Below are 21,394 nucleotides of genomic sequence, written 5' to 3' on the forward strand. Positions count from 1 at the left end.
AAACTCACTCAGCCTCTGTTCTAACAGAATCTGGACTCAGTTTATTTTTAAAGAATACTCACTCAGCCTGTTTTCTAACAGAATATGGACTCAGTCTATGTTAAATAAATACTCACTCAGCCTCTGTTCTAACAGAATCTGGACTCAGTTTATTTTTAAAGAATACTCACTCAGCCTGTTTTCTAACAGAATATGGACTCAGTCTATGTTAAATAAATACTCACTCAGCCTGTGTTCAAACAGAATACTCAGTCAGCCTGTGTTTTGACAGAGAATGTACTGAGCCTGTGTTCTAACAGAACACTCACTCAACCTGTGTTCTAACAGAATATGGACTCAGTCTATGTTGAAAGAATACTGACACAGCCAGTGTTCTAACAGAATATGGACTCAGGCTATGTTTAAAGCATACTCCCTCCTCCTGTGTTATAACAGAATATGCACTCAATCTGTGTTTAAAGAATACTTACTCAGCATGTTTTTTAACAGAATATGAGCTCAGTTTATATCTAAATAGTACCCTCTCAGCCTGTGTTCTAACTGAATACTCACTCAGCTTGTGTTCTTTTCTTTTTTTTTTTAGATCATTTTTTTTTATTTTTCAAATATCATTGTTAGCAAAGTCCTGTAGGATCTACAAAGGTTTTATTTGCTGTTCTTTGATGTGTATTATGTTTGATAAATAAAGGGCAGTGGGAAAAGAAAAAGATGAGAAAAAAGTCTGTTGCATTGCCTGCACAGGGTGTTGGTAAGCGCGTGACGGGCACTAGGCCCGGGCGCACACGGTGTACTGAGGACCTGCGCACGCCTTGCCCTCAGCCTGCAGGACACTATGGCCCCGAGGGAAGGCAGCAGCTTGAAGAAGAGGAGCCAGATGATCCAGCCGCAGCGGTGGGTGCAGGTGGGTTTCTGTGGGCTCTGGACAGTCAGGTAAACAGAGGAGGCAAACCCAACATGGGGTGCTTTGCTTTTTGTGTCCTGTTGTCTCAGGCGGACAGGAGCCTTGCAAGGAAGTGGCCAGGGAGCTGCAGCTGTCAGGACTCCGAGGGTGGCGGGCGTGGCCTCTCTCCCTGTGAGGTGGCGGCGGCATGCGAATCTCCTTAGTGGCAGGCAGCAGTTTGACTGAGGCCAAGGGGCCACTCCCCGGATTGCATCTTTGAAACACAGGCTCTTAATAACCTTCAGCGAACAGAGAGACGACCTCCTGGGTACATTTACCGGGAGGGTGGCGCCCTGACTGCCCTCTAACTTTTGCTGGATCTGGATTTGAATTTCACCATGGAGCCTCACATGCAGTCCTGCCTGGCACAGGTGTTGCAGAAGGATGTGGGGAAGCAACTGCAGGTTGGCCAAGAACTTATAGACTATTTCTCAGACAAACAGAAGTCTGCTGGCCTTGAGCATGACCAGACCATGTGAGATAAACTTGTGGATGGGCTTGCTACCTCTTGGGTGAACTCTAGCAATTACAAGGGGGTTCTTCTGGGGATGGACATGCTGTCTGCGCTGGTCACCCGGCTGCAGGATCAGTTCAAGGCGCAGATCGGCACAGTGCTGCCAAGTTTAATAGACAGACTGGGAGATGCTAAAGACTCCGTGAGGGAGCAAGACCAGACTCTGCTGCTCAAGATCATGGATCAAGCTGCTAGTCCCCAGTATGTGTGGGAACGAATGCTGGGAGGCTTCAAGCACAAGAATTTCAGGACTCGGGAAGGCACATATGTCTGCCTTGTTGCTACACTCAATGCCTCTGGAGCACATACTTTGACACTAACCAAGATTGTGCCACATATATGTAACTTGCTTGGAGATCCAAATAGCCAGGTCCGAGATGCAGCAATAAACAGCTTAGTGGAGACTTACAGACACGTAGGAGAGCGTGTGAGGGCAGACCTCAGTGAAAAAGGGTTGCCGCAGTCCCGGTTGGATGTGATATTTACAGAATTTGATGAAGTCCAAAAACCTGGAAACATGATACAATCTGCGAATGATAAAAATTTTGATGATGAAGATTCTGTAGGTGGTAACAGACCTTCCTCTGCTAGTTCTACATCATCCAAAGCTCCACCAACCTCAAGGAAGAATATTGGAATGGGGACCACCCGTCGGCTTGGATCATCCACCCTTGGATCCAAGTCTTCAGCCACAAAAGAAGGAGCTGGTGCTGTTGATGAAGAGGATTTTATTAAAGCGTTTGATGATGTACCTGTAGTTCAGATTTATTCCAGCCGAGACCTTGAGGAATCCATAAACAAGATTAGAGAAATATTATCTGATGACAAGCATGATTGGGAGCAAAGAGTAAATGCTCTAAAAAAGATTAGATCTTTACTTTTGGCTGGTGCTGCTGAGTATGATAACTTCTTTCAACATTTGCGACTTTTGGATGGAGCCTTTAAACTATCTGCTAAGGATCTGTGGTCTCAGGTAGTGCGGGAGGCTTGTATCACATTGGGGCATCTCTCATCAGTTCTGGGGAATAAATTTGACCATGGAGCTGAAGCCATTATGCCAACTATCTTTAATTTAATTCCAAACAGTGCCAAAATTATGGCCACTTCTGGTGTTGTAGCTGTTAGGTTAATCATTCGGCACACACACATCCCTAGGCTAATACCTGTCATAACAAGCAACTGTACCTCTAAGTCTGTTGCAGTTAGAAGACGCTGTTTTGAATTTTTAGATTTACTTTTACAAGAATGGCAGACACATTCACTGGAACGACACATATCGGTATTAGCCGAAACAATAAAGAAGGGAATACATGATGCTGATTCTGAAGCAAGAATAGAAGCCAGAAAGTGTTACTGGGGTTTCCACAGTCACTTCAGCAGAGAAGCAGAGCACCTATACCACACCTTGGAGTCCTCCTATCAGAAGGCCCTGCAGTCCCATTTAAAGAACTCAGACAGCATCGTGTCTTTGCCACAATCTGATCGCTCATCTTCTAGCTCTCAAGAAAGTCTAAACCAGCCTCTCTCTGCCAAAAGTTCTACTGGGAGTACCACCTCCAGAGTCAGTACCAAATCTGCATCAACGACTGGGTCCCTTCAGCGGTCTCAAAGTGATATTGATGTCAATGCAGCAGCCAGTGCCAAATCCAAAGTCTCCTCAGCTTCAGGCGCTACACCCTTCAGCTCTGCGGCGGCCTTACCTCCAGGGTCATATGCATCCTTAGGTCGGATTCGCACAAGACGACAAAACTCTGGGAGTGCCACCAATGTCGCCTCTATACCTTCTGATAATCGAGGCCGCAGTCGTGCTAAAGTGGTTTCACAGTCCCAGCTTGGCAGCCGGTCAAGTTCCCCAGGGAAATTGTTGGGAAGTGGTTATAGTGGCCTTGTTGGGGGATCCTCAAGAGGCCCACCTGTGGCACCCTCTTCAGAAAAATGAAGCAAGATTCCCAGGAGTCAGGGATGTAGCCGAGAAACAAGTCCAAGCCGAATAGGATTAGACCGGTTTGGGCTTGGCCAGGCAGGAAGAATACCTGGTTCTGTGAATGCCATGCACGTTTTAAGCACAAGTACCGATCTGGAAGCTGCTGTTGCTGATGCTTTGCTGTTAGGAGACTCCAGGAGCAAGAAGAAACCTGTGAGAAGGAGATATGAGCCGTATGGGATGTATTCTGATGATGATGCCAATAGTGATGCCTCGAGTGTTTGCTCTAAGCGCTCCTATGGTTCCAGGAATGGTGGCATTCCCCATTATCTGCGGCAGACAGAGGATGTAGCAGAAGTGCTCAACCACTGTGCTAGTTCAAACTGGTCAGAAAGGAAAGAAGGGCTTCTAGGCCTGCAGAACTTACTGAAGAGCTAACGAACGCTGATTCGAGTAGAATTGAAAAGATTGTGTGAAATCTTCACACGAATGTTTGCTGACCCACATAGCAGGAGAGTTTTCAGTATGTTTTTGGAGACTCTTGTTGATTTTATAATAATTCATAAGCATGACTTGCAGGACTGGCTTTTTGTTCTTCTCAGAAAATTACTTAAGAAAATGGGAGCAGATTTACTTGGATCTGTGCAAGCAAACGTTCAGAAGGCTCTAGATGTCACAAGGGACTCCTTTCCATTTGATCAACAATTTAACATTCTGATGAGATTTATTGTGGATCAAACTCAGACTCCTAACCTCAAGGTCAAAGTTGCAATCCTGAAGTACATTGAGTCTCTTGCCAGGCAGATGGATCCAACAGATTTTATAAACTCTAGTGAGACCAGGCTTGCCGTTTCTAGAATTATAACCTGGACAACAGAACCAAAGAGTTCAGATGTGAGAAACGCAGCGCAAATTGGCATCAGCCTGTGTTCTAACAGAATACTAACTGAGCCTGAGTTCTAACAGAAGAGTCACCCAGCCTCGGGTCCACCATAACATGAACTCAGTCTACGTTTAAAGAATACTCACACAGCTTGTGTTCTAAGAATAGACTTACGCAAAATGTGTTCTAACCGAATACTCACTGAGCCTGTGTTCCAACAGATTATGGACTCATTCTATGTTTAAAGAATACTCACTCACCATGTGTTCTAACAGAATATGACCTCAGCCAGTGTTCCAAAACAATATGGACTCATTCTCTGTTTAAAGAATACTCACACAGCCAATGTTCTAACAGAATAGTCATTCAACCTGTGTTCCAACAGAATATGGACTCAGTCTAGGTTTAAGAGTACCCACTCAGCCTGTATTCTAACAGAATATTCACTCACCTGTGTTCCAACAGAATATTGACTCTGTCTATGTTTAATAAAATACTCACACAGCCTGTGTTCTAACTGAATAGTCACTCAGCCTGTGTTCTAACAGAATACTCACTCAGCCTGTGTTCTAACAGAATATGGACTCAGTCTAGGTTTAAGAGTACCCACTCAGCCAGTGTTCTAAGAGAATATTGACTCCGATTATTTTCAAAGAATACTCACTCAGCCTGTGTTCCAACAGAATATTCACTCAGCCTGTGTTTTAACAGAATACACACTCAACCTGTGTTTGACCACAATATGGACTCATTCTCTGTTTAAAGAATACTCACCTAGCCAATGTTCAAACAGAATAGTCATTCAACATGTGTTCCACCAGAATAAAAAATGTCTCTGTTTCAAAAATACTCACTCATCCTGTGTTCTAACAGAATACTCAGTCAGTCCGTGTTCTAACAGAATATTCTTTGTTAATTTTCTTTTCCCTGCACTCCAGAGGCCTGTCTTCCAGTCCGAGCAAACTGCTCACCTGTTCTCTGTTACCTGTCTTCTGCCTTCACGCCGGGGGGCGTGTCTACCAGGCCGAGGAAACTGCTCACCTGTTCTTTATTACCTGTCCTCTCTCTTCAAACCAGCGGCCTGTCTGCCAGGCCGAGCAAGTGGCTCTCCTGTTCTTGGTTACCTGTTTCTGTCTACACCCCGTGGGGCGTGTTCACATCACCGAGCAAGCTGCTCACCTGTTCTTTGTTATCTGTCTTCTGCCTTTACCCCGGGGGATGTGTCTACCAGCCCGATCAAGATGCTCACACGTTCTCTGTTACCTATCTTTTGCCTTCACAACGGGGGGCGTGTCTACCAGGCCGAGCAAACGGCTCTCCTGTTGTTTGTTACCTGTCTTCTGCCTTAACCCCGGTGGCTTGTCTATGAGGCAGCGAAAGCTACTCACCTGTTCTCTGTTACCTGTGTTCTAACAAATTACGGACTCAGTCTATATTTAAAGAACACTCACTCAGCATCTGTTCTAAGGGAATAATCAACCAGCCTGAATTTCAACAGAATATGGACTCAGTATGTGTTTAAAAAATACCCACTCAACTTTTGCTCTAACAGAATATGGACTCAGTCTATGTGAAAAAAATACTCACTCAGCCTGTGTTCTAACAGAATATGGGCTCAGTCTAGGTTTAAAGAGTACTCACTCAGCCAGTGTTCTAAGAGAATATGGACTCAGATTATTTTCAAAGAATACTCACTCACCCTGTGTTCTAACAGAATACTCATTCAGCCTGTGTTCTAACAGAATATTCACTGAGCCTGTGTTTAAACAGAATATGGACTCAGTCTGAGTTCAAAAAATACTCACTCAGCCTCTGTTCTAACACAATTTGCACTCATTCTATATTTAAAGAATATTCACTCAGCCTGTATTTTAACAGAATATGGACTCAGATTATTTTCAAAGAATACTAACTCAGCCTGTGTTCTAACAGAATATTCACTCAGCCTGCGTTTTAACAGAATATGGACTCAGTCTGAGTTCAAAAAATACTCACTTAGCCTCTATTGTAACAAAATCTGGACTCAGTTTATGTTTAAAAATTAGTCTGTGTTCTAACAAAATAATAATTCCGTGTATGTTTGAAGAATGCTCACTCAGCCTGTGTTCCAACAGAATATGGACTCAATCTCTGTTTAAAGAAAACTCATTCAGCCTGTGTTCTAACAGAATACCCACTCAGCCTGTGTTCTAACAGAATACAAACACAGCCTGAGTTCTAACAAAATGCTCACTCAGTATGTGTTCTAACAGAATACTCACTCAGCCTGTGTTCCAACATAATATGGACTCAGTCTATGTTTAAAAACTACTAAGTCAGAGTGGGTTGTAAGAGAGTACGGACTCAGTCTATGTTTCAATAATACTCACTCAGCCTCTGTTCTAACAGAATACACACTCAGCCTGTGTTCTAACAGAATACACACTCAGCCTGTGTTTCAAAAATTTGTTTAAAAAATAATCACTCAGCCTGTGTTCTAACAGAATACCCACTCATCCGCTGTTCTATCAGAATACACACTCAGCCTGTGTTCTAACAGAATATTCACTAACCTCTGTTCCAACAGGATACGGACTCTGTCTATGTTTAATAAAATACCCACTCAGCGTGTGTTCTAACCGAATACGCACTGAGCCTGTATTCCAACAGAATATGGAATCAGTCTCTGTTTAAAGAATACACACTCAGCCTTTGTTCTAACAGAATACTCACTCAGCCTGTGTTCCAACAGAATATGGAATCATTCTCTGTTTAAAGAATTCTGACCTCGTCTGTGTTCTAACAGAATATGGACTCAGTCTATGTTTAAAGAATATGGACTCATTCTCTGTTTAAGGAATACTCACCTAGCCAATGTTCTAACAGAATAGTCATTCAACCTGTGTTCCAACAAAATATGGACTCAGTCTATCTTTAAAGAACACTCACTCTGACTGTGTTCTATTAGAATGTTGACTCAGTCTCTGTTTAAAGAATACGAACTCAGCCTGTGTTCTAACAGAATATGGACCCCATCTATTTCAAAGAATACTCACACAGCCTGTGTTTGAAAAGAATACACACTCAGTCAGTGTTCTAACAGAATACGGACTCAGTCTAGGTTTAAAGGGTACCCACTCAGCCAGTGTACTAAGAGAATATGGATTCAGATTATTTCAAAGAATACTCACTCAGCCTGTGTTCTAACAGAATACTCAATCAGCCTGTGTTCTAACAGAATATGGACTAATCCTATGTTTAAAAAATAATCACTCAGCCTGTGTTCTAACAGAATATTCACTAACCTCTGTTCCAACAGGATACGGACTCTGTCTATGTTTAATAAAATACCCACTCAGCGTGTGTTCTAACCGAATACGCACTGAGCCTGTATTCCAACAGAATATGGAATCAGTCTCTGTTTAAAGAATACACACTCAGCCTTTGTTCTAACAGAATACTCACTCAGCCTGTGTTCCAACAGAATATGGAATCATTCTCTGTTTAAAGAATTCTGACCTCGTCTGTGTTCTAACAGAATATGGACTCAGTCTATGTTTAAAGAATACTCACTCAGCCTGAGTTCTAACAGAATACTCAGTCAGTCCATGTTCTAACAGAATATTCTTTGTTAATTGTCTTTTCCCTTCAACCCAGCGGCCCGTCTGCCAGGCTGAGCAAGCTGCTCACATGTTCTCTGTTACCTGTCTTCTGTCTTCACACCGGGGTGCATGTCTACCAGGCCGAGCAACCTGCTCGCCTGTTCTTTATTACCTGTCGTCTCTCTTCAACCCAGCGCCCTGTCTGCCTGGCCGAGCAAGTGGCTCTCCTGTTCTTGGTTCCCTGTTTTTGTCAACACCCGGGGGGCGCGTTCACCTCGCCAAGCGAGCTGCTCACCTGTTCTTTTTTTACCTGTCTTTTGCCTTTACCCCAGGGGTACGTGTCTACCAGCCCGTGCAAGCTGCTCATATGTTCTTTGTTACCTATCTTTTACCTTCAGCACGGGGGGCGTGTCTACCAGGCTGAGCAAAGGGCTCTCTTGTCCTTTGTTACCTGTCTTCTGCCTTCACACAGGGTGGCTTCTCTATGAGGCCGCGCAAGCTGCTCACCTGTTCTCTGTTACCTGTGTTCTAACAAAATATGGACTCAGTCTATGTTTAAAGAACATTCACTCAGCCTCTGTTCTAAGGGAATAATCAACCAGCATGAATTTCAATAGAATATGCACTCAGTCTTTGTTTAAAAAGTACCCACTCAGCTTTTGTTCCAACAGAATATGGACTCAGTCTACGTTTAAAGAATACCTACTCAGTCTGTGTTTTTACAGAGTATGGACTCAGTACATGTTTAAAGAATACTCACTCTGACTGTGTTCTAATAGAATATTGACACAGTCTATGTTTAAAGAATACTCACTCAGCCTGTGTTCTCACAGAATATGGACCCCATCTATTTCAAAGAATACTCACACAGCCCGTGTTTGAAAAGAATACACACTCAGCCAGTGTTCTAACAGAATATGGAATCAGTCTAGGTTTAAAGGGTACCCACTCAGCCAGTGTTCTAAGAGAATATGGACTCAGATTATTTCCAAAGAATACTCACTCAGCCTCTGTTCTAACAAACCTGGACTCAGTTTATGTTTAAAAATTACTCACTCAGCCCGTGTTCTAACAAAATATTAACTCCGTGTATATTTGAAGAATGTTCACTCAGCCTGTATTCCTGCAGAATATGGACACAATCTCTGTTTAAAGAAAACTCATTCAGCCTGTGTTCTAACAGAATACACACTCAGCCTCAGTTCTAAAAAAATGCTCACTCAGAATGTGTTCTAACAGATTATTGACTCAGTCTGTGTTTAAGAATACTCACCAAGCTATTGTTCTAACAGAATAGTCATTCAGCCTGTGTTCCAACATAATATGGACACAGTCTATGTTTAAAAAATACTAAATCGGCCTGAGTTCTAAGAGAATACCCACTAAGCCTGTGTTGTAACAGAATACACACTCAGCCTGTGTTCCAACAGAATATGGACTCAGTCTATGTTTAAAGAATACTCATGTAGCCAATGTTCTAACAGAATAGTCACTCAGCCAGTGTTCCAACATAATATGGACTTAGTCTATGTTTAAAGAATACTAACTTCGCCTGTGTTCTAATAGAATACCCACTCAGCCTGTGTTCTAACAGAATACAAACACAGCCTGAGTTCTAACAAAATGCTCACTCAGCATGTGTTCTAACAGAATACTCACTCAGCCTGTGTTCCAACATAATATGGACTCAGTCTATGTTTAAAAACTACTAACTCATACTGGGTTGTAAGAGAGTATGGACTCAGTCTATGTTTCAATAATACTCACTCAGCCTCTGTTCTAACAGAATACACACTCAGCCTGTGTTCTAACAGAATACACACTCAGCCTGTGTTTCAACACCATATGGACACATTCGGTGTTTAAAGAATACACACCTAGCCAATGTTCTAACAGAACAGTCATTCAACCTGTGTTCCAACAGAATATGGACTCAGTTTATGTTTAAAGAATACCCACTCAGTCTGTGTTTTAGCAGAATATGGACTCAGTTTATGTTTAAATAATACCCACTCAGCCTGTGCTCTAACAGAGCACTCAGTCAGCCTGTGTTATAACAGAACATAAACTCAGCCTAACTTTAAAAATTATTCACTCAGCTTGTATTCTAAGAATATACTCACTCAACCTTTGTTCTAACAGAATATGGACTCAGTCTACGTTTAAAGAATATCTACTCAGTCTGTGTTCTTACAGAGTATGGACTCAGTCCATGTTTAAAGAATACTCACTCTGACTGTGTTCTAATAGAATATTGACTCAGTCTATGTTTAAAGAATACTAACTCAGCCAGTGTTCTCACAGAATATGGACCCCACTTATTTAAAAGAATACTCACACAGCCTGTGTTTGAAAAGAATACACACTCAGCCAGTGTTCTAACAGAATATGGAATCAGTCTGTGGTTAAAGAATACTCACTCAGCCTGAGTTCTAACAGAATACCCAGTCAGTCCATATTCTAACATAATATTCTTTGTTAATTGTCTTTTCCCTTCAATCCAGCGGCCCGTCTGCCAGGCCGAGCAAGCTGCTCAGCTGTTCTCTCTTACCTGTCTTCTGCCTTCACCCCGGGGGGCGTGTCTACCAGGCCGAGCAACCTGCTCACCTGTTCTTTATTACCTGTCCTCTCTCTTCAACCCAGCAGTCTGTCTGCCAGGCCGAGCAAGTGGCTCTCCTGTTCTTGGTTCCCTGTTTCTCTCTACACCCCGAGGGGCGCGTTCACCTCGCCAAGCAAGCTGCTCACCTGTTCTTTGTTACCTGTCTTCTGCCTTCACCCGGGGTGGCTTGTCTATGAGGCCGCGCAAGCTGCTCACCTGTTCTCTGTTACCTGTGTTCTAACAAAATATGGACACAGTCTATGTTTAAAGAACACTTAGCCTCTGTTCTAAGGGAATAATCAACCAGCCTGAATTTCAATAGAATATGGACTCAGTCTTTGTTTAAAAAGTACCCACTAAGCTATTGTTCTAACAGAATATGGACTCACTCTACGTTTAAAAAATACCTACTCAGTCTGTGTTCTTACAGAATATGGACTCAGATTATTTTCAAAGAATTCTCACTCAGTTTGTGTTCTTACAGAATATGGACTCAGTCGATGATTAAAAAATACTCATTCTGACTGTGTTCTAATAGAATATTGACTCCGTCTATGTTTAAAGAATACTCACTCAGCCTGTGTTCTAACAGAATATGGACCCCATCTTTTTCAAACAATTCTCACACAGCCTGTGTTTGAACAGAATACTCACTCAGCGTCTGTTCTAACAGATTATGGGCTCAGTCGAGGTTTAAAGAGTAGCCACTCAGCCAGTGTTCTAAGAGAATATGAACTCAGATTATTTTCAAAGAATACTCACTCAGCCTGTGTTCTCACAGAATACTCATTCAGCCTGTGTTCTAACAGAATATTCACTCAGCCTGTGTTTCAACAGAATATATACTCAGTCTGAGTTCAAAGAATACTCACTCAGCCTCTGTTCTAACAGAATACACACTCAGCCTGGGTTCTAACAGAATACACACTCAGCCTGTGTTTCAACACCATATGGACTCAGTCTCTGTTTAAAGAATACTCACCTAGCCAATGTTTTAAGAGAATAGTCATTCAACCTGTGTTCCAACACAATATGGACTCAGTCTATGTTTAAAGAATACCCACTTAGCCTGTCTTTTAACAGAGTATGGACTCAGTTTATGTTTAAATAATACCCACTCAGCCTGTGTTCTAACAGAGCACTCAGTCAGCCTGTGTTTTAACAGAATATGGACCCCATCTTTTTCAAACAATACTCACACAGCCTGTGTTTGAACAGAATACTCACTCAGCCTGTATTCTAACAGATTATGGGCTCAGTGTAGGTTTAAAGAGTAGCCACTCAGCCAGTGTTCTAAGAGAATATGGACTCAGATTATTTTCAAAGAATACTCACTCAGTTTGTGTTCTTGCAGAATATGGACTCAGTCCATGATTAAAAAATACTCACTCTGACTGTGTTCCAACAGAATATGGACTCAGTCTGAGTTCATAGAATACTCACTCAGCCTCTGTTCTAACAGAATACACACTCAGCCTGTGTTCTAACAGAATACACACTCAGCCTGTGTTTCAACACCATATGGACTCAGTCTCTGTTTAAAGAATACTCACCTAGCCAATGTCCTAAGAGAATAGTCATTCAACCTGTGTTTCAACAGAATATGGACTCAGTCTATGTTTAAAGAATACTCACTCAGCCTGAGTTCTAACAGAATACTCAGTCAGTCCATGTTCTAACAGAATATTCTTTGTTAATTTTCTTTTGCCTTCAATCCAGCGGCCCGTCTGCCAGGCCGAGCAAGCTGCTCAGCTGTTCTCTCTTACCTGTCTTCTGCCTTCACCCCGGGGGGCGTGTCTATCAGGCCGAGCAACCTGCACACCTGTTGTTTGTTACCTGTCCTCTCTCTTCAACCCAGCGGCCTGTTTGCCAGGCCGAGCAAGTGGCTCTCCTGTTCTTGGTTCCCTGTTTCTGTCTACACCCCGAGGGGCGCGTTCACCTCACCAAGCAAGCTGCTCACCTGTTCTTTGTTACCTGTCTTCTGCCTTCACCCGGGGTGGCTTGTCTATGAGGCCGCGCAAGCTGCTCACCTGTTCTCTGTTACCTCTCTTCTGCCTTCACCCCGGGGGGCGTGTCTATCAGGCCGAGCAACCTGCACACCTGTTCTTTGTTACCTGTCCTCTCTCTTCAACTCAGCGGCCTCTCTGCCTGGCCGAGCAAGTGGCTATGCTGTTCTTGGTTCCCTGTTTCTGTCTACACCCCGGGGGGCGCGTTCACCTCGCCAAGCAAGCTGCTCACCTGTTCTTTGTTACCTGTCTTCTGCCTTTACCCCGGGGGTACGTGTCTACAAGACCGAGCAAGCTGCTCACATGTCCTTTGTTACCTACTTTTTACCTTCACCACGGGGGGCGTGTCTACCAGGCCGAGCAAATGGCTCTCCTTTTCTTTGTTACCTGTCTTCTGCCTTCACCCGGAGTGACTTGTCTATGAGGCCGGGCAAGTTGCTCACCAGTTCTCTGTTACCTGTGTTCTAACAAAATATGGACTCAGTCTATATTTAAAGAACACTCACTCAGCCTCTGTTCTAACAGAATATGGACGCAGTCTACATTTAAAGAATACCTACTCAGTCTGTGTTCTTACAGAATATGGACTCAGATTATTTTCAAAGAATACTCCCTCAGTTTGTGTTCTTACAGAATATGGACTCAGTCCGTGATTAAAAAATACTCACTCTGACTGTGTTCTAATAGAATATTGACTCAGTCTATGTTTAAAGAATACTCACTCAGCCTGTGTTCTAACAGAATATGGACCGCATCTTTTTCAAAGAATACTCACACAGCCTGTGTTTGAATAGAATACTCATTCAGCCTGTGTTCGAACAGAATATTCACTCAGCCTCTGTTTCAACAGAATATATACTCAGTAGGAGTTCAAAGAATACTCACTCAGCCTCTGTTCTAACAGAATACCCACTGAGCCTTTGCTCTAACAGAACACACACTAAACCTGTGTTCCAACAGAATATTGACTCATTCTGTGTTTAAAGAAAACTTATTCAGCATGTGTTCTTTTTTTTTTTTTTTGGTTTTTCAATTACAGTTGTCCCCTTTTCCCCCAATTTCTCTCCCCCACCCAGCCCACCCCCTCTCCCGCAATCATATCCCTCCCCGTTGTCTATGTCCATGAGTCTTTTATACAGGCTCTTTAATTAAACCCTTCCCTTACTTATCCCCCTTCTCTCCCTCTCCCCTCCCCCCTATTGACTGCTATTCTGCTCTTTGTTCTATTTAGTTCCTTTGTTTCTGTTGTTCTTTAGTTTCCTGTATTAGGTGATATCATATGGTATTTTTCTTTCTTTGCCTGGCTTATTTCACTAAGCATAATTCTCTCTAGTTCCATCCATGTTGTTGCAAATGGTAGAAGTTCCTTCTTTCTTTCTGCTACATAGTATTCCATTGTGCAAATGTACCACAGTTTTTTGATCCACTCATCTACAGATGGGCACTTAGGTTGTTTCCAGCACTTAGCTATTGTAAACAGTGCTGCTATGAACATAGGAGTGCATAAGTTCTTTTGAATTGGTGTTTCAAGATTCTTCGGGTATAATCCTAGTAGTGGAGTCGCTGGTTCAAAAGGCAGTTCCATTTTTAATCTTTTGAGGTAATTCCATACTGTTCTCCATAGTGGCTGCACCAGTCTGCATTCCCACCAACAGTGCAGTAGGGTTCCCGTTTCTCCACATCCTCGCCAGCACTTGTTGCTTGTTGATTTGTTGATGATGGCCATTCTGACTGGTGTAAGGTGGTATCTCATTGTGGCTTTTATTTGCATCTCCCTGATGGCTAATGATGTTGAGCATTTTTTCATGTGTCTATGGACCTTCTGTATGTCCTCTTCAGAGAAGTGTTTGTTCAGGTCCCTTGCCCATTTTTTAATTGGGTTGTTTGTTTTCTTGATGTTGAGTCGTATCAGCTCTTTATATATTTTGGAAATCAGTCCCCTGTCTGTGATGTCATTGGCAAATATGTTTTCCCATATGGTTGGTTTCCTTTTCATTTTGCTGATGTTTTCTTTTGCTGAGCAGAAACTCTTCAGTTTGATGTAATCCCATTTATTTATTTTTTCCTTTATTTCTCTTGCTTTAGGAGATGTATCCGTGAAGAGATTGTTACGTGAGATATCTGATATTTTCTTGCCTATGTTTTCCTCTAGGACTTTTATGGTGTCACGGCTTACATTTAAGTCTTTGATCCATCTTGAGTTTATTCTCGTGTGTGGTGTAAGTTGGTGGTCTAGTTTCATTTTTTTTGCAGGTCCCTATCCAGTTCTCCCAGCACCATTTGTTAAAGAGGCTCTTCTCACACCATTTTATGTTCCTTCCTCCTTTATCGAAGATTAGTTGACCATAGAGGCCTGGGTTTATTTCTGGACTCTCTATTCTGTTCCACTGATCTATATGTCTGTTCTTATGCCAGTACCATACTGTTTTGATTACAGTGACTTTGTAGTATTGTTTGATATCTGGTGTTGTGATTCCTCCTGCTGTGTTCTTCTGTCTCAAGATTGCTTTTGCTATTCGGGGTCTTTTTTGGTTCCATATGAATTTATGGAGTATTTGTTCTAGGTCTGTGAAATATGTCATTGGTATTTTAATAGGGATTGCATTGAATTTGTAAATTGCTTTGGGTAGTATGGCCATTTTGATGATGTTGATTCTTCCCATCCAAGAACATGGTATTTGCTTCCATTTATTTGTTTCTTCCTTAATTTCTTTCTTCAATGTTATGTAATTTTCAGAGTACAGGTCTTTTATCTCTTTGGTTAAGTTTACTCCTAGGTACATTATTTTTCTTGTTGCTATAGTAAATGGTATTTTCTTTTTTGTCTCTGTCTCTGCTATTTTATTGTTGGTGTACAGAAATGCCTTAGATTTCTGTATATTTATTTTGTACCCTGCGATTTTGCCAAATTCACTTATTATATTGAGTAGTCTTTTAGTGGAGTTTATAGGATTTTCTAGGTATACTATCATATCATCTGCATATAATGAAAGTTTCACTTCCTCTTTCCCAATTTGGATTCCTTTTATTTCTTTTTCTTGTCTGATTGCTGTGGCTTGGACTTCCAACACTATGTTGAAAAGGAGTGGAGAGAGTGGACAACCTTGTCTCGTTCCTGAGTTCAGGGGGAATGCTTTCAGTTTTTGTCCATTGAGTATGATGTTGGCCTCAGGCTTCTCATATATAGCCTTAATTATGTTAAGATATGCTCCCTTTATTCCCATTTTGCTGAGTGTTTTCATCATAAATGGGTGTTGAACTTTATCAAATGCTTTTTCTGCATCTATTGATATGATCATGTGATTTTTGTCTTTCATTCTGTTTAGGTGATGTATTATATTTATTGATTTGCGAATATTAAACCATCCTTGCATCCCTGGAATGAAGCCCACTTGATCATGATGTATGATCTTTTTGATGTGTTGCTGGATCCTGTTTGCCAATATTTTATTGAGGATTTTAGCATCGATGTTCATCAGTGATATTGGCCTGTAGTTTTCTTTCTTTGTTGTGTCTTGACCTGGTTTGGGGATTAGGATAATACTGGCTTCATAGAAAGAGTTTGGGATTTTCCCTTCTTCTTGGATTTTTTGGAACAGTTTGAGGAGGATAGGAGTTAGTTCTTCCCTGAATGTTTTGTAGAATTCGCCTGTGAAGCCATCTGGTCCAGGGCTTTTGTGTGCCGGGAGATTTTGGATTACTGTTTCAATTTCCTTCTTTGTTATTGGTCTGTTGAGACTTTCCACTTCTTCTTGATTCAGTTTTGGAAGGTTGTATGTTTCTAGAAATTTGTCCATTTCTTCTAGATTGTCAAATTTCTTGTCATACAGTTGTCTGAAGTAATTTCTAACTATCATTTGTATTTCTGAGGTATCAGTCGTGATTTCTCCTCTTTCATTTCTGATTTTGTTTATTTGTGTCTTCTCTCTTTTTTTCTTGATTAGACTGGCTAGAGGCTTGTCGATTTTGTTGATTTTTTCAAAGAACCAGCTCCTAGTTTCGTTGATCTTTTGAATTGTTTGTTTAGTCTCTATGTCATTTAGTTCTGCTCTGATCTTGATGATTTCATTCCTTCTTCTTGCCCTAGGCTTTGTTTGTTGTTGTTGTTCTAGTTCTTGTAGCATTGTGGTTAGGTTTTTTATTTGAGATTCTTCTAGCCTTTTCAGATATGCCTGTATTGCTATAAACTTCCCTCTCAGGACTGCTTTTGCTGTGTCCCACAGGTTTTGGGTTGTTGTGTGCTCATTATCATTAGTTTCTAGAAATTTCTTGATTGCTTCTTTGATGTCATTGTTAACCCATTCATTATTTAATAGCATGTTATTCAATCTCCATGAGTTTGGGTGTCTTTGATTTTTTCCTCTGAGGTTGATTTCTAGTTTCAAGGCATTGTGATCTGAAAAGATGCTTGATATGATTTCAATTTTCTTGAATTTGTTGAGGCTTGTTTTGTGACCTATCATGTGGTCTATCTTTGAAAATGTCCCATGTGCACTTGAAAAGAATGTATATTTTGCTTCTTTGGGGTGAAAAGTTCTATATATATCAGTTAGATCCATGTGGTTTAGTGTGTTGTTCAATGCCTGTATATCCTTGGTGTTTCTTTGCTTTGATGATCTGTCTATTGTTGATAATGGAGTGTTGAAGTCCCCTACTATGAGTGTGTTGTTGTTGATATCCTTTTTGTGGTCTTCTAGTATTTGCTTTATGTATTTGGGTGCTCCTATGTTGGGTGCATATATGTTTATCAAAGTCATATCTTCTTGATGGATTTTTCCTTTAAGTATTATGAAATGTCCTTCTTTGTCTCTTTTTATTGTCCTTGCTTTGAAATCCATTTTGTCTGATATGAGAACTGCTACCCCGGCTTTTTTTTCTGGTCCGTTTGCTTGGAATATTTTTTTATATCCCTTTACTTTCAGTCTGTGTAAATCTTTTGTTTTGAGGTGTGTTTCTTGTAGACAGCAAATATGTGGGTCCTGTTTTCTTATTCATTCCGTTACCCTATGTATTTTAATTGGAGCATTTAATCCATTTACATTTAAGGTTATTATTGACGTGTATTTATTCATTTCCCTTTGTACCTCTGTTCCTCTCCTCTCTTGTTTTTTCCTTCTTTTTTCTTAGAACAGTCCCTTTAGCATCTCCTGCAATGCTGGTTTGGTGGAGATGTATTCTTTCAGTCTTCCTTTGTCTGAGAAACTCCTTATCTCACCTTCTATTTTGAATGAGAGCCTTGCTGGGTAGAGTATTCTTGGTTGTAGGCCTTTGTTTTTCATTGCTTGAAATATTTTTGACCATTCCCTTCTGGCTTGTAATGTTTCTTTTGAGAAATCAGTTGATAGCCTTATCGGAGCTCCCTTGTATGTTATTTGCTGCTTTTCTCTTGCTGCTTTTAGGATTCTCTCTTTGTCTTGGAATGTTGCCATTTTAACTATGATGTGCCTTGGAGTGGGTTTTTGGGGGTTCCTCTTGATTGGAACTCTCAGTGCTTCTTGGACTTGCATAGCTTTTCCTCTCATCAGGTTCGGAAAATTTTCTGTCACTATTTCTCCTATCAGATTTTCAATTCCATGTTCCTTTTCTTCTTCCTCTCGTATTCCGATGATCTTTAAATTATTTTTCCTAATGCTATCCTGTAATTCCCTTACATCTTGTTCATATTTTTTCAATCGTTTTTCATTTTGCTGTATTGTCTGGGAGTTTTTCTCTACATTATCTTCTAACTCACTAATCCGATCCTCTGCTTCGTTTAGTCTGCTTTTGACTGATTCTACTGTGTTTTTCAGTTCAGAGATTGTATTCTTAAGTTCTTCCTGGTTCTTGTTAACGATTTCTATGTCTTTTTTTATGCTGGTGTAGTTCTCTGCAAGTTCCCTGTAATTTTCTTGGAGCTGCTGGTAACTTCCTTGAAGGTTGTCATAGTTGATTTTAAGGATGTCGAGTATATTGAGCTTCTTTACCACCATTGTTTTGAATTCCATGTCTGACATTTGGGCTATGTCTATTTCGTCTATCTCTCTTTCTGAGGATTCCTCTTTTCTTTTCATTGAGGGGTTATTTTTGCGTCTTACCATGTTGGATTCTTTTTGTTTTTATTTATTTATTTATTTATTTATTTATTTATTGGGGGGGGTAGTCTGCTTTGACTTCCCTCCTTTGTGGTGTAATATTCTTTATCGAAGGTCTGGGAGTTTCAGTGGTGCAGTCTCTTTGATATCCTGAGCCTGATGGTCTTGAGTTACCCTTTATGTCGTTTGTTTATGCTGTTCGGTTATATTTCAGATGTTCTTTGATAGGATCTTCCTTCTGGCTACTTGGTTGAGAGTCACTCTATCTGCTTTGTCTTGAGTTCTTTTGTGGATATGCTGTTAAAGACATAAACACACAGCCCAGGCAGGAGACCCACACCCTCAGAAAGTATCCCCCACTCTATCCTGCTATCGTTAGCCAACTAGCCCGTATTAATATAAATGTAAAGAGATTTGAGCTTTTATACTATAAGAAGAATAGATACGAGTTGTTTTGGGGGAGGAAAAATATAATTTTTGATAGAGGGGTTGATAGATTAATAATAGTTGAGACTGTGCAAGCCAGTTAGTAATATTTACATTGTATGTTAAGAAAAATAGAAGAAAAGGATAGAAAAATACTTAGTATAGGGGTTGATAGATTAATAATAGTTGAGACTGTGCAAGCCAGTTAGTAATATTTACATTGTATGTTAAGAAAAATAGAAGAAAAGGATAGAAAAATACTTAGTATAGGGGTTGATAGATTAATAATAGTTGAGACTGTGCAAGCCAGTTAGTAATATTTACATTGTATGTTAAGAAAAATAGAAGAAAAGGATAGAAAAATACTTAGTATAGTAAGAAAGTGGGATTGTATTGTATTTGGGTTTATATAGTAATTATATTGTATTATTTAAAGTAATAGGGGGGCTAAGCTAGACACACAAACGAATAAACCACTATTAATGAGAAAGGATGAGAAGGAGAGGTTATATGCAACACGTTAGAGATAAAGTTTGTTATTATTGGAAGAGGTGGAGGAAAAACATCCCCCCAAAAAATCCCCAAGGAAATAGAAGAAAGAAAAGAAGAAAGAGAGAAAGAGAAGAAAATAAAAAATTTACCACAACCCCCCCCAAAAAAACCCCAAAAGGTAAGCAAGAAAGGAACAAAGAAAGATAGAAAAGAAAGAATACAGAAGAAAGAAAGAAAAAAGAGAGAAAAGAAAAAAAAATTGAACCAACAACAACAAAAATATATATATATATATAAACCCCCCAAAACCCCCCCAAAAAAAACCCCAGGAAAAGAATAAAGAAAGAAGGAAAGAAAAGAAATTATTAAGAAGAAAGAAAGAACAAGGGAGAAAAAATTTGGGAGAAAAAATTTGGAAAAAAAACAAACGATGTTTTTACTCCGTTTTAGCCTTGGTGTGTTGCCTTCTTTTTCTGGGTCTGCAGCTGGTCTAGTGTGGCAGGTCAGAGGTTCTTGTTCTTTTGCTGCACTGGTGTGCGCACCCGGTTGCCGCTATGGTGCGCGCCCGCGGTTGCCGGCACGGCGCGCTACCTTGCTGCCCCCTGTAGCCAGTTGAGGTGCCCTTGCGCGCAAGCCCCTGCGCGCTCGGGCGGCCCGAGAGTTTGCCCCGCGGTTGGAGCCCACTGCTGCCTGGCCGCGGTGGTTCCCCGTTCGCGCCGAGGTGTCCCTGCCTGCGTGGGCGGCCCGAGCGCTTTCCCCGGGATTGGCTCCTGCTTTCGCTGGGCCGCAGCGGTTCCCCGTTCGCGCCAAGGTGTCTCTGTCCGCGCGGGTGGCCCAAGCGCTTTCCCCGGGATTGGCTCCTTCTTTCGCTGGGGCGCGGCAGTTCCCCGTTCGCGCCGAGGTGACCCTGCCCGCGCGGGCGGCCCGATCGCTTCTCCCGGGATTGGGTCCTGCTTTCGCTGGGCCGCGGCGGTTCCCCGTTTGCGCCGAGGTGACCCTGCCCGCGCGGGCGGCCCGAGCGCTTCTCCCGGGATTGGGTCCTGCTTTCGCTGGGCCGCGGCGGTTCCCCGTTCGCGCCGAGGTGACCCTGCCCGCACAGGCGGCCCGAGAGCTCCCACTGACCCCGGACTGAGGTGCTTTCGCGCTCGCGCGCTGCCCCGTGCCCTCAGTCCCACTGAGCCGAGCTCCGGGAGTTGGTCTCTCGCCTCTTAGGGCAGGGCCAGGGACACTTGTGCTCAGTGGAATCGAGCATCCGTGGGTCGCCGCCTCTCGCTGTTCCCGTGCTGCAGCCGCCCCGTTCCCTCACCCGTCTGGGTGGGCACAAACAGAGCCTGCGCTAGTGGTCTGCTTTCCGGCCTAGGGCCCTGCGCCCACGGGAGCTGTCTAGGGGTGTCTGTGCACAGTCCTCTGCGTGTTCAGTGGGCCCTCCCTGTGCCCGTTGGGGCACTGATCTTATGTCCGTTGGGGAGTGTCCGAGGGACGCCTGGACTCACGGCCCCGCGCACCTGGGCCAGTGAATGAGAGCACTTCCCTATGTGCGCCCCCGCGACCCAATGGTAGGGTTGAGGAGTGGATTAGCGCGCCCCTGCGCCTGGGCTCCTCCAGAACGGCCTACCACACCCAAACTTTCCTCCCGTCTCCACCGTCCACTAGAGAAAAATATAAAGGGGAATTATGTTCTCACTTGCCCAGCAGCACGCTGTCTCCTGTCCTTCAGCGCCAATGCCACTTGGTCGAGTCCCGTCTCTGCCAGCGGGCAGAGATCCGCTCTCCGCCTGACTCCTCTCTGGGGTAGCCTGTGGTCGACAAAGATCCTTTGTGTGCTTCCCGCCACAGCTCGGGCAGCCGCCCCAGTCAGGAATCCCGTTTCGTCCCCTTTTTCTCCGCTATCCTCACTAAACAGGTTGTTCCCAGATGGATTTTCTCTAATCCAGCAGTGCCTTGGCTCAACTCCCGCC

General features: G+C 42.5%; 1 pseudogene; it reads left to right on the plus strand.

Moving 5' to 3' along the window:
- Nucleotides 1-1,278: 1,278 nt before the first annotated feature.
- The window catches only part of LOC149990128 (CLIP-associating protein 1 pseudogene), a 37,277-nt pseudogene continuing 17,161 nt past the window's right edge, over nucleotides 1,279-21,394 (plus strand).

Source organism: Furipterus horrens, unplaced genomic scaffold (assembly GCF_987537825.1).
Source record: "Furipterus horrens unplaced genomic scaffold, mFurHor1.1.pri manual_scaffold_24, whole genome shotgun sequence".
Classification (NCBI taxonomy): domain Eukaryota; kingdom Metazoa; phylum Chordata; class Mammalia; order Chiroptera; family Furipteridae; genus Furipterus; species Furipterus horrens.